The sequence below is a fragment of the Diabrotica undecimpunctata genome, chromosome 6 (genome assembly GCF_040954645.1).
Source record: "Diabrotica undecimpunctata isolate CICGRU chromosome 6, icDiaUnde3, whole genome shotgun sequence".
Taxonomy (NCBI): domain Eukaryota; kingdom Metazoa; phylum Arthropoda; class Insecta; order Coleoptera; family Chrysomelidae; genus Diabrotica; species Diabrotica undecimpunctata.
In genome coordinates this window covers 60,625,090-60,639,531 of record NC_092808.1, presented here as the reverse complement: position 1 = coordinate 60,639,531, position 14,442 = coordinate 60,625,090, and positions in this window count along the sequence as shown.

Sequence of the window (14,442 nt, the reverse complement as noted above, 5' to 3'; positions counted from 1 at the left end):
TCAATTAGAAATCGAACAGACTGATGACAGCGACCAACAATCAGCTGATCGAGCAAATGTTGAAGAAAAATACTTCAACACACTCAAAGGTTTGCAAAGAAAAATAATAAAATTAAATTTAACAGAAAATAAAGTACCTAGCTCAAATAATAATGCTGTTTCCAGTGCGAGGCTGCCTGAAATTAGCATGAAAACCTTTACCGGAAATTTCTCAGAATTCAATGAATTCTTTCAACTATTTAAAACTCTGATCACAAACAATTCAAGTTTAAATAATGTACAAAAGTTTATATATTTAAAATCCTTCCTCAAAGGAGAACCTTTAAACTTAATTAGCAGAATCGAAGTAGTAGATGCAAATTTTGCTATCGCTATAAAAACCCTAAAAGAAAGATATGATGACAAATCACGAGTGATTAGTACTCTTATAAAAAAGCTGTTAAAGTCTCAATCTCTAGTTAAATGCACTCCTCAGGTACTAAGAGATTTTCTTGTACACACGAAGCAAACGCTTCAAGCTCTTAGTAATCTCGAAGTTCCAATTGAACATTGGGACCTCCTTTTAATAGAAATATTTTTAGAAAAAATAGATTTTGCTTCTCACAAGGCGTTTGAATATGAAGTAGGTTCTAAGAATGTTCCAACACTCAAAAAATTTTTTGAATTTCTAGAAAAAAGATGTGATGTTTTAGAGAAACTTAATTACACTGAAACTCAGTCAAAGTTTAATAATAAAGTCACTCAAAAAACTGCTCATATTTCCACTATAAATAATAATAAATCTAGCTATGAAAATTGCATATTTTGTAAACAAACTGGTCATAAAATATATCAGTGTAACTTATTTAAAGACACAAATTCTCGAGAAAGGTTTAATTTTGTAAAGCAAGCACAGCTTTGCAGAAACTGTTTTGGCACTAAGCATTTTACTGATAAATGCATCTCTAAATACACATGTAAAATTTGCAATAAAAAGCACAATACACTTCTGCATGAAGAAAATAATTTTTCTCACACTCATGAAAATTATTTATTTTCTCCCACTCGAAGCAATCAAAGTGCTTCAAATTCACATGATGGTAATCAAAGTCACGCCAATAGGCCACAATCACGCTTTAATGCACCACAAACCTCTCAATCCTCCGCAAGTATACAGGGTGATTCACAAACTCGCCATAGTGCACCACATATCTCTCAAAGTCATTTTCATGCTCCTCAAAGAAGTAATAATGCCCAAGTTACTCAAAGAATTAATTCTCCACATTCATATAATGAATCACCAAACACTTCAACTCACTTAAGCACTCAGACAAATGAATATTGTCTACTCTTAGACACACAAAGCCAAAATTCATCTTGCATCTCTTCTCTCTCCACTTTCAATCCAAAAAACGAAGTTTTGCTAGCCACAGCGCTGGTAACAATTTACTCTAAAAGTGGACAACCTGTACACGCAAGATGTCTTCTCGATAATGGATCTCAATCGGGCTTTGCAACAAAAGATTTAGTAAATAAACTAAATTACTCTACCACTAATAAAAGATTACAAATTTCCACAATCTCTCAAAATTGTTCCATCTCAAATGAAATGGTTAACATTGAATTTTTCCCATATAAAAACAATGATATGAAATTTGAAGTATCATGTGCAGTTTTGGATAATATTACGTGTAAAATACCTCAGGTACCTCTAGATCGTAGCAAAATAAAAATACCAGCTGGCATAAAGCTCAGTGATCCCTCTTACTATTCCCCAGGGAGAATCGATCTCTTATTAGGTGCAGAAATTTACTGTGATCTATTAAAGGATGGTTTAATTCATATTGGAGCAGGTCTTCCAGTGCTTCAAAACACTCATTTAGGATATGTCATGTTCGGTAACTTATCTCCACAAGTTTCATCTAAGAAAAAGATGCACTCTCGCTCAAACTGTAACTATTCACACTCGAATCATATTTCTTTATTTGTTCAATCTCACACTGAAGAAGAAAATATAAATAATCTTCTCCAAAGGTTTTGGGACATTGAAGAAGTTCCCGAAATAAACCGTTTAAGCCCTGATGATGAAAAGGCTGAGAAAATATTTAAAGCCACAACACAAATCCTACCGAATGGACAGTTCCAAGTAGATTTACCCCTATGCATGCCTAATAAAAATAATAAATTGGGCGACTCTTTCCAAATGGCGCGAAGGCGATTTCTAAATTTGGAGAACAAATTCTCAAAAAATGATTCTCTTTACAAACAATATAAATATTTTATAGATGAGTATGTTGAATTAGGACATGCAAAATATGTTCCGTTGTCTCTGCAGAATGTACACTCAGAAAACAAATATTTCTTGCCTCACCACAGTGTAGAAAAAGACACTTCTCTCACAACTCGTTTGCGCGTAGTTTTTGACGCATCCATGAAAACCACTTCTGGTTTTAGCCTTAATGATATCATGTTAAAGGGTTATACCACACAACCAGAACTATTTGACACTTTAGTCAATTTTAGACTCTTTAAGTATGTGTTCACATCTGATATAAAAAAGATGTTTAGACAAATCAGAATTAACCCCAACCAAACTTTCTTATTAAATATTTTGTGGCGCAACTGTCCCTCGGAGCCGTTAAAATGTATACAATTGGAAACGGTTACCTATGGAACGAAACCAGCTACCTTCCTTAGCACACGATGTTTAATTGAACTCGCAAACATGCATAAGGAAGAATATCCTCTCGCTCATGATATGCTCATTAATTTTTGCTATATTGATGACATACTATATGGTACAAATAGTATTGAAACACTCACACTTGCGCATGAGCAAATCACTGCACTGATACAAAAGGCAGGCATATCTCTTCACAAATGGTGTTCAAATTCACCACAATTTTTAGAAAATATTTCACAATTTTCAACTGACTCTACGTATGTCATATCTCCAGAAAATCATTCCAATAAAATATTAGGTCTTTGTTGGGACTCTAAATTAGATAGTTTCTCTATTTCAGTGCCAGAAATCGAAATAAAAGATTCCTACACTAAGAGACAAGTGCTCTCGATAATCGCAAGTTTTTTCGACCCCAAGGGATTAATTAATCCTGTAATAGTAACTGCAAAAATAATAATGCAAAAAATTTGGCTTCCAAAAATTCAGTGGAATGAAAGTTTAGACTCTACACTCTTAAATGAATGGTTAAATTTTCTCAAACATATTTCAGCACTAAAACATTTAAAAATGCACAGACCTTTTTTTATTGAAAATTATGTATGTAGTATACAAATCCACGCATTTTCCGACGCTAGTGAAAAGGCATACGCCAGCTGCATATATATTAGAGTTACTTATAGCTCAAGGAATGTCTCTTCCACACTCATCACCTCTAAAAGTAGGGTAGCTCCAATAAAAACATTAACTTTACCTAAGTTAGAACTTATGGGTGCTGTTTTATGCAGCAAACTCACTAAAAGAATAGTTGAAATTCTAAATAATAAATTAACTCAAATAGACTCAATAAACTGCTGGACGGACTCAGAAATCGTACTTGCTTGGTTAGGCTCACATAGCTCGAGATGGTCACAGTTTGTTGCAAATAGAGTTTCTGAAATACAAGGAAACCCACAATTCAAGTGGCGATATATAAAGTCAAAACAAAACCCCGCAGATATTGCGTCAAGAGGCATGTCTGCTCCTGAACTTCTAAACTCAAAATTTTGGTTTCAATTTGGTCCCTCATTTCTACTTAATTATGACTTAGATTTAACTTCTTATGATTCAAAACCAAATGTAAGTAAAATACCCGAGGAAAAGAAAATAGTTCATCTAGCACAAGAAAGTCCAATAAGTTTCATTGAAAATTTATCTCTCAAATTTTCAAACTTCTTAAAACTACAACGCAGTATCACACTTATTCTCAGGTACATTCACAATTTCAAGTTTCCAAATGAAAAATATGTTGGACCCTTCTCTGTTTCAGAATTAAAAAATGCTGAAAATTTAATAATAAAACTTTTGCAAAAGGCACACTTTTTTCGAGAATTTTCTTGTCTTGAAAATAAGGAGATAATTTCAAATAGAACAATTTTAAAACTCAACCCATTCATAGATAATCAGCAAATGATTGGTGTAGGTGGTCGTCTAAGGTACTCAGACGTCCCATATGAACAGAAGTACCCATTACTTCTACCCTCTCATAATCACATAGTAAAATTAATGCTGCATAGAGAACATATAAGATTATGTCATGCAGGCCCTCAAAATACTCTTTCCAATTTTCGTTTAAGATATTGGTGTCTAAATGGTCTCAAAGAAACTAAAAGGATAATTAATAAGTGTCACGATTGTTTTAAATTTAAAGCAAAGGCAGCCACACAGTTAATGGCTGATTTACCACGGGAACGTTCATGTTTCTCCCCTCCATTTACCAATGTTGGTCTAGACTTTGGTGGTCCATTTCTTATAAAAAGCTCCAATTTAAGAAAGGCTCCAAAAATAAAATCCTACATAACGTTGTTTGTATGTATGGTTACTCGTGCAGTGCACATCGAATTAGTCACAGGTCTCTCCACCGAAAGTTTCTTACTTGCTTTAAAAAGATTCATCAGTAGGAGAGGCTGTCCACAAATTATCTACTCAGATAACGCCACTAATTTTCTAGGAGCTAGAAATCAGTTGAGGGAAGTTGCACTATTTCTTAAACAAAAGGAAACTTCTGAGTCCATATTCAATTTTCTCTCCTCTTCTGAAATCCAATGGAAATTTATTGTAGCCCATTCTCCGCATCATGGTGGAATTTGGGAGGCAGCCATAAAAAGTGCCAAATATCACATTTTAAGGCTTTTAGGCAATACCACTTTAACTTTTGAAGCCTTAAGCACAGTTCTCGCACAAATAGAAGCAGTACTAAACTCACGCCCTCTTTGTGCTATGTCAAATGATCCAAATGACTTTAACACATTGTCTCCAGGACATTTCCTAATAGGAAAACCAATTACGTCATTTCCTGAAGAGATAGTGACGGAAATACCTGACAATAAATTAACAATTTGGCAAAACTACATGAAGATTCAGCAATCATTTGCCAAACGCTGGAAAATTGATTACCTTAATCAACTTCAGAATCGCCCCAAGTGGTTAACACCACAAAAGAATCTTGAAGTTAACGACTTAGTTCTATTAAAGGAAGATAAAGCTCCACCCCTACACTGGCCATTGGCAAGAATTGTTGAATTGTTTACTCGTAAGGACGATAAGGTCCGTAGTGTTAAAATAAAGACTAGAGATGGATATTTTAACAGACCCATTACAAAACTCTGTCCTCTTAAATTACATTTAAGTTAAGTTTGCTTACTTTCTCAAATCACTCTTTCTTTCGTTTTGAAGTAAATACTTCAACGCGGGCAGTCTATGTTCCAGAAATGAACATATCATTTTAAAATATAAAATAAAAATATAGTTCTTTACACTTTTCTTAGTGTAGAATAAGTAAAATATTCACTAATATCAAGTTTGCTCGGGACAGCCATTGGGACATTGGCGCCACAGCCTCCTAAATAGTTTTCACACCTAAATACAAGAGGGGTAATCTACACTTTTACGCACCAAGTATTATTTTATCAGTTCGTTCTCACAGATCGCCCTTGAGGCATCGCATTTTAAAACACTCTCAATTCACATATAAAATATTTCTCTACGCCGAAATCGGGCATTTTTTCTCATAAATACGGTTTTCTCCTTTACGTGTGATAAAGAAAGAATTATTTGATATTGTACTGTCAGCTACGGTCGTTTTGAACCTCTTTACTCTAAAAATAGTTAATTATAAGTCGATAAACTAAAGGTGATTTTATTTCTCTGGAGTTATATTTGCTCACATTAACAATCCTTATCCTTCAACGGTCACTGAAGAACCAAACCTATGGAGATACATCCACTCACAAGTCCTTTGAAGTAAGGCTTGGAATCAAAAGATTTCCAACCCTCGAATGTAGGGATCCAGTTACAAGGCCCCCACACACATTGTGCGCACTTACTTATATTTACTGAATGTTCGTTACATAGTGTGGACGATTACTAGCATTACATAATTTTTGTGTCTTTCTTAGCTGCTTTTTCGTTCTTCTTCTTAGAGTGCCGTCTCCGTATGGAGGTTGGCAATCATAATGGCTATTTTTATTTTTGAGCTTGCAGCTCTAAACAAATCAATTGATCTGCATTGATACCAATCACGTAAATTCTTCAACCATGCGTTCTGCCTTCGTCAAACAAATCTTTTTCCTGTATGATGAGTCTCAAAATTTCATATTTTGGTCCCCTCATCACGTGGCCTAGGTATTCCAGTTTTCTGGTTTGTATAGTGGTGATTAGTTCTGTTTCTTTACCAACCCTCTCCAGTACTTCTTTATTTGAAATTCTATCAGTCCATGATATTTTTAATATTCTACGGTATAACCAGAGTTCGAAAGCCTCAATTCTTTTTAAATTGCATTTTTTTAATGCCCAAGTCTCAGCTCCATATAATAATATTAAAAAAATATATAGGCGTGAATGATCTTCATTCATATAAATGCTGATCTGACAATCTCTATTCGCCTGTTTATTTCTGCATTATGATCATTGGTTTCATTGATCAAAGTTCCCAAGTACTGATATTTTTCTACTTTTTCGTTGAAGACATGCAAATGTAGCAATTTCCAACAATTTTGAGGCGTCCAGTGGAATCTCAAGGAGGTAATGACTCTAATGTATTATTAGAATCTGTAGGTAGAGGTCTTCCTAAAATACACTCAATTCCTGTTCTTGATGAAAAATTTATATATATATATATATATATATATATATATATATATATATATATATATATATATATATATATATATATCTGTGGCGCACCCAGGGGGGGGGGGTTTGGGGGTTAAACCCCCCCCCCCCAGGGCATGTAAAGTAAACAATATATAAAGAATAGTAGAGTAAACAATATATAAAGAATAGTAGAAAAATGTAACTTGTCTTTCACACACAATACAAAAAATCCAAAACGCTGATTGAATAATTAAATTACCACTTTAAATATGTAGAACACAATAATTATTGTATAAATACGCAATAAATAATAATATTTTTCATTATATTTAGATATAGATACCTAATATTAGGCTTATAAAAAAAATAGACAGAACGAGTCTGTTGCGAGTAGCATGCGCCTACAGGACTGTATCTGCGGCGGCCTTGTGGACTATCACGGGTTGTGTTCCTCTGCATGTGTTAGAGCAGTAGAAAAGAAAAGAGACATCTCTATGGGAGAAGAAAGCATTTGACAACAGCTATAAAAAAAAGAAAGGGAAAGATCAATGGAAAAATGGCAATAAGAGTGGAACAACAAGGAAGATGTTGCTCAGTGGACAAAGATGCTGATCCCGAGCCTAAGGGACTGGGTAGATTGTCTGTTTTAGGGCGTATCTTCATAGGTTCATAAAGACAGATGCAGATAAATGCCTATACTGCGAATATTTCGACACTGTTACTCACACAATACTGGAGTGTAATAGATGTACAGTGGAGAGAAACAGAATGTATAAAGAAATAGGTATGAACCCTGTGACTGTAAGAGATGATCGTAAAGATGACGGGAAATGCGGAGGGATGGAATAGTGTTCACAATTACATCCAAGCAGTCATTAAAAAGAAAGAAGAAGAAGAGAAATACCAACCGGGCTAATGACAGAGATAAGATCTTATTACTATTTTAATGGGAATAAGTCGCAATTGAAGGTTAAAATAAGTTTATTGACGTTTGAATTTTTGATCTTTGATCTTGCACTGATAACTTGTTTATACTCCAACAATTAATATAAAAAAGAATAGCGGTTGGTACAGAAGTACAAGTAGAAAAGGCGTATAATATAGTTCCAAGACTTAAATTGTGGCAAGCTTAACAACAACTCGACATTAGTCCATACCTTTTAGGAATAATCACAGAAGTATACAGGGATAACACTACTTACCTAAAAATCGGATATAGACTATCAGAGCCAATAAAAGAAACTAAAGGACTAAAACAAGGATGCAGTATGTCACCCTTACTGTTTAATTTATATATTGAGGCAGCCCTCCAAAATTGGAAAAACCACTGCCAGGGAATGGGAATCCCGATAGGAAATGACGTACTGTTCTCCCTAAACTTTGCGGATGACCAAGTCATCCTAGCTCAAGATTCTTATGATCTAGAATTTATGATAAAGTGTCTATAGAGAAAATATTTAAAATGGGGGTTACAAGTCAGCATGAAGAAAACAGAATATTTACTTAATTATCAGTTCAGATGCAAGGTTTGAAGTGTTGATAGACGAGGACGTGGAAATCAAACAAGTGAAAAAATTTAAATATTTAGATCCACTCATTGCTAAGAACGGCTTGGGAGAAACCGAAATTAAACACGAAGTAATCAGGGACGTAAAATTGTAGGATGTCTGAACTCCTTATGGTGGGATCACCACATTTCCAAAAGGAACAAAAAAATAATAGGGCAAACCATGGTTGAATCAGTTCTTTGTTCTATGGCTCTGAAGTATGGACAATTAATGCAGACCTGAAGAGAAGATTGCTGACAGTTGAAATGGATTATTTGAGAAGAAGTGCTAGAATATCAAGGTAGGAAAGGAAGACTAACGAATCTATCAGAAATAACATGAATGCTACAGAAACGGTCATTGACAGAATAGAAAGAAGAGGTTCAAAATGGTTTGGACATCAATTGAGAATGTCTGACAAACGTTGGCCCCAAAAACTTCACAAATCGAAGCCCCCTGGAAGAAAAAAAAGAGGTAGACCTCGACGCTCTTGAAATGAAGGAATTAGAAGAGCGATGGAATCGACAGGTTTGGAGGAGGAGCATGCCTTGCACCGGGAGGATTCCCGGAGGAGAACGGGAATACGGCGATATCCGTCTTCAAAATGTATTGTATTTACAAGTTCGATTAATGTCAAACGTCAATAACCTTATTTTAACCTTCAATTTTGGCTTATTCCCATTAAAATAGTAATTACTTTAAAATGCCACAAGAAAATAGCTTCAGAACAATAGATAAGATCTAGATAAGAGAAGGAAGTGTTCCAAAAATGTCGTCAGCCTTACAGTGGCCATCCCACTTTCGGAATACGGTACGTGCGACAGTCAACTGCGCATAAGTAAGAGAGGGTGGTTTTAGTTGGTAGGTAGGATAATAGATACCTGAATCTTTGGAACTGCTATCTTTAGTACTTTAAATTAAACTAAAACCCAAATTGTAGGGACTCAACATGGAGGTAGCATAAAAAAATTTCAACCCCCCCCCCTAAGACAAATTGTGGGTGCGCCACTGATATATATATATATATATATATATATATATATATATATATATTTGGTACTTCAGATCTAGCAGAAATTAGAATCGTCACTATTTTAGTTGTTTTTCTAAGTCTTGCAGAAAATTTCTACGCGTACTAGTTTCCGTAGCACTGCTACGTCTAGGATATTGTCAAAGAAGGACAACACAATTTTCTGCCTTTGGTGTAATAATGGAAAAATATTTGTGCATGCTGCGTACTCCTCATTTAGTTTTAACATAGTACTAAATTATGTACCTAAGGTTCATTTTTTGAGCCACTTACGTTATCCTTGTCATACACTGTTGATAACAAGATAATGCTTTCTTTCTTATTTGGCACATACAAATAAATGGTAACATGATCTGCACTGAATTCGTATAATGACGATTCTGGCTCACGCTCTGATGAAATCTTTTAATACGCGTTCACCTTGATTAGTTTAACTTCCAGTTGAATTTTTTCCAGTATATTTTTGTCTAGTAAGTGAATGCGAATTACGGATGTCACAAACACATCAAACCTTGATGCCATACTTGGTGGCATGTATTGCGTGAAACGTGTCCTACCTCTTATAGGAAATAACTGTTTATCCGCAGTAAGACAATTCGACAGTATACCGTTACGACGTAAATTATTATTGAGAGGATGAAATATATCTGTAATAACTGTAGCTTTATCATTTTACAAACGTTCTGCAAGTGTTTTGTCATTTTTAAACCAAAGGAATCTGCTGATGCTCCCAAAGCGGTTTATTTCCATACTTGCTTGGTAAAAAAAATGAAAGTCCGTTTTACATAAATATTTCGAATGCTCTGAATTGGAATGCCGTACTCCTGCTGCAATATAAATACCTAAGTATACATGAAATTCTTATGTCGTGAGTTACTTCGAAACTTTTACATATAAGTGTATTGTCCTTGTACTTGATGGGCCCTCGAATACAATACAATAAGTAAATAAATCTCTTCTAATATACCGGAAGACAAAGAAGAAAGGTTTTGAATACTATTGGTAGATTTTTAGTAGATCTTAAGTATTATCTTTACAGCTTTCGATCTTAAGTCAGATGTTTTTTATTCGAACACATTTGACATATGGTAGGTACTACGAATTTAAATTTTTTTTACTTCCCACATGTCGTACGTTTTGAGTGACGGGTGAGTTTTGCGGTGCCCCTTTTTGAAAGCTCACTATTCTCATTTTTTATTGTAGATCTTAACTTTAAATTCCCAATTTCCAAAGCATGACACTCGTGTTGTTTTATAGACGTGTAACCCTATAACAACTAATAACTTTGGGCGTCAATGTGTAACAAAATAGCTATGAATGTGTAACATTAAAGCTACCACCTAGATCATTGGGTTCTAGTTGTTTAACAACAAAATGACACCTTAGTCGTATAACGAAAAAAAGACACTTGATATGACAATTTTATAGTTTCAGCTTCGACCGACGTTTTCTCAGTTAGCTGAAGAATTCTGAATATGTGGGTAGTTGAGGTGTCTCAACATAAAGGGAGACAAGTGCGATATGCAATATATAAGAAAAACTACAAATAAGCCAGAATCAAGATTGTGTCTGCTATATTCCAAGAAGGACGAAAATAGCAAATTTTAAAAGTAGCATTGACCACATCTGTGAGAATTGGTCATATGATTTTCTAGCTGACTGCATTATTTTTGCCGAAGTTACCAAGCTATCTAATTGTGTTTTCTTTGTTAAGGGCAGCGATTATGAAATAAATGTGCTGTTCATAAGAAATCAAATTGTTGAGTAAACATAGGACTTGAGTTTTGGACGTATTTATCAAACTCACGATCGAGAGAACTCTATAGTCTACTAAGAAGTGAGATAGACGCTTTGCTTTTTAACGGAAACAATATACAAATAAATTGAAACGTTTGCGAACGGCTACTTATGTTTTGGTGGGAGAGCTGAGTCGTGGATAAAGATTCTTTTATTTGGGAAGTAATGGGAGGTCTAACTACAAAAAAGAAATTAAAAAAAACTTACAGAGATGTCCTGAAGAGCACTTCACAAGAAGATTCCTAAACTATTTAAAAAAGGATGCCGTTTAAAAAAAATCATCCTGCTGGTTTAGAATGAAAGGTTTTTCTTTCCTAAAAAATTTAAAGGATAAATAACTTTTTAAACGAAATAATTTTTAAACTTCTGGATTAAAGAAAAACATCCACATATTTACTTTCATTTCTCAAAAACAGTTATTACAAATAAAAATATCTAAATTGATCAACAAATTTACGGTCATGTACCAAATGACGGAAAAGGATATACTAACTGACATAGGTTGAAATGTAATACAAAACTTTTCTAAATTATTAATTAAATATCAAGGGTAATTTTAGTTAAAAGAAAACTAAAATATGACAATTAGCTGATCCATATATTTATTTATAAACTTTTAAACTAAAATAAGAGCAAATATTAATATATTAAAGTTAAATGTAGAAAAATTGAACAAAATCAATCGCTTCACTAGCTAATTATTTCTTTTGAAATTTATAAAGAAAATAGTTACCTTAAATTTGAATACAAAAAACTCTGTCCCACACAAACTTCAAACGATCTGGATCCGACCCATGTGAGACACAAAACGGAAACTGGACAAATCTTGGGAGAGGTGAAACATCAAACTGGGCTTAAGGTTATCCTGGATGATCACAATATGTATTCTTCAAAACTCAGCTGCTTAATTCTCAGTCAAAACCAAGTAGGCCCACTTTGCCCTCAGAATCGCTGTTATCGTATATAATATCATAAGAGAAAATTATGCAGGCAATATTTTGACAGTTAAATCACGAGACGTCAGTCGAGTGATTTTGTCAAAATTTCATATACGAAAATTGCCAAAAGGCAACAAAGTTGAATAAAACCAGAAGAAAATTTTGCCAGTAAATAATTTTCTCTCGAATGATATTCGACAAGACTGTTACGAGACAATTACTGCAATATATTAACGAAACATAATCTTTATTTATTTGTTAACAATATTTCATGTACAATTATTATAAGCTATAGTAGTTTGCCGATTCTTTTCTACCAAAGCATGATTTTGTGTATTATTGACCTGTAGCATTTGGGAACTCGAAGGTCCAGCTTCATTTGTTATTCTGAGATTTTCGATCAACTTCTGGTGACCCGTTAATTTAATTGACTTCTGTTCAGAAACACCTTGCTTGAACAAGGCTGTCACAGCTGAATATCGATGAAAATGGTTTGTTATTTTATGTTTTTTTGTGTCTATTTCATTGTTTTCAGCTGATATTTTTGTTCACTTAGATACGGTGTGGATAGTTTTTTAACCTTTCAGTTAGGGTGAACGGTAAGAAGGAGTTTGTCTGATAAAATCTTTGATCCCCTTTTTTCCAATAATTTCAAAAATAATCTAACTGGGCATAATTTTTCGTTTGATAAATTTCTTACCAGCCATTTGCTGCTTGCCAAACTTTTCGAACTGCTTTGATTTGTTTTAGAAAAAATGCTGTTGTATTCAATTTGGCCCGTAAATTCTCCCATAACATCAAATTCTTTCTGAAAAAAGTGAATCTTGCAGTTTACGGCCTCATTGCCTCTCCAAGAAAGTTCAAATGAGCAAAGGTGAAAAAACTTTTTTTGTGCTCCATCGGAGGTTTCCTCGTCGTAGCTTTGGATGATTTTTAATAGTTCTTCGGTGGATAATGATTTTGATCTGAGTTTTCTTTTTTCTTAGTCACTTTAAAGCTGCCTTTGCTTGGTATCTTTGGCCAATCTTGCATATTTGAAAGATATATCTATGAAAGGTTTGATTTTTATGCCGTACTCCGTAAAATATTTTTCAAGTACCATTTTTGGTGTAGTATTCCACATTGGTTTTACAGACGACTCTTTATAGTCTTCGTCTTTATGGTAGTTTATCTTTCAAGCGTAAAATTCCTCACCCGTAGGAACTCCGAAATTTTTATTTCTTCACCTGACTGGCATCCAAATCTTGATTTTTCGTCTGGATTTATTATATCTGTCAAAAATTGATTACGCCTCAATGACATTTGTTATACTGACAGTAATAGAATTACCAGACACCTTCGTAACTGATATGTCATAATTTGGTCGCTGAGAAATCACGGGCAGGAAGCAATTTTGTCAGTTGGATACGTGGCGTTCCTATAACGTTTTATCAGTTAAAAATAGTCTAGTTAAATAGTCAGATCTCTTGACACGGAATACAGCAACAAACCGGTGATTATATTACTTTACAAAGGCTGCCACTTAGAATTTCGAGCTCAAATCACCTCATTTTTTTTATCAAAACTCATGGAATTAAATGAAAATTTTCCGGTTTTTAAAACTCTCCCTGGACGATGTTTTCTTGTTTAGACCCTTAAGCTATTTCCATTGACGGATACACTAATGAATTTTCGATTATAAAATTCTTCATGACTTCAACAATGAAATCGACTGCTTTCACGGCCGGTCCTTCGAGAAGTCACTTCATCCTCCAAAAATAATTCTCTTGTCAGCATAGATTTTCCCATTAACCTAAGTAAAAAAATGCATCTTTATATCCAGCGGAAATATGTAGGCGGAGCCAAGATCAAAAGAAAAAGCTGTTTGTGTTATTATAAACAGACTAAAAATCCACTAGGAAACTAAGTTCCTGTAGCTGGCTGTATACCATGTATCACAATTTTTTTTTCAAATCTTTAGTAAAAGGTATAAATAAAATACCCAAACGAGCTATATCACAAATACAGAAAGTTTTGGGAATGTAAATTCCATCATCAGTGTAACCTGAAAGTAATTAACCACTTTAATTAAAAAGAACGTAAGATTTAAAATGTTTAAATGGTTATGCAAAATGTGATTAATACTTACAAAGTGTACAGTGTACATGCTATGAGCCACTAAAATATATGGGTGAAAACCCTTTAAATGTTATAAATTTATAAATATGTTACATTATATGTTATTAAAAATTAGGATGTTTACCTTTAGAATTGGTAAAATGGCAACGTATGGCTCTACATCGGTTACTTGGTCCTGAGACAAAGTGTCTTTGAGGACCTGTTGATAACAACTGATAA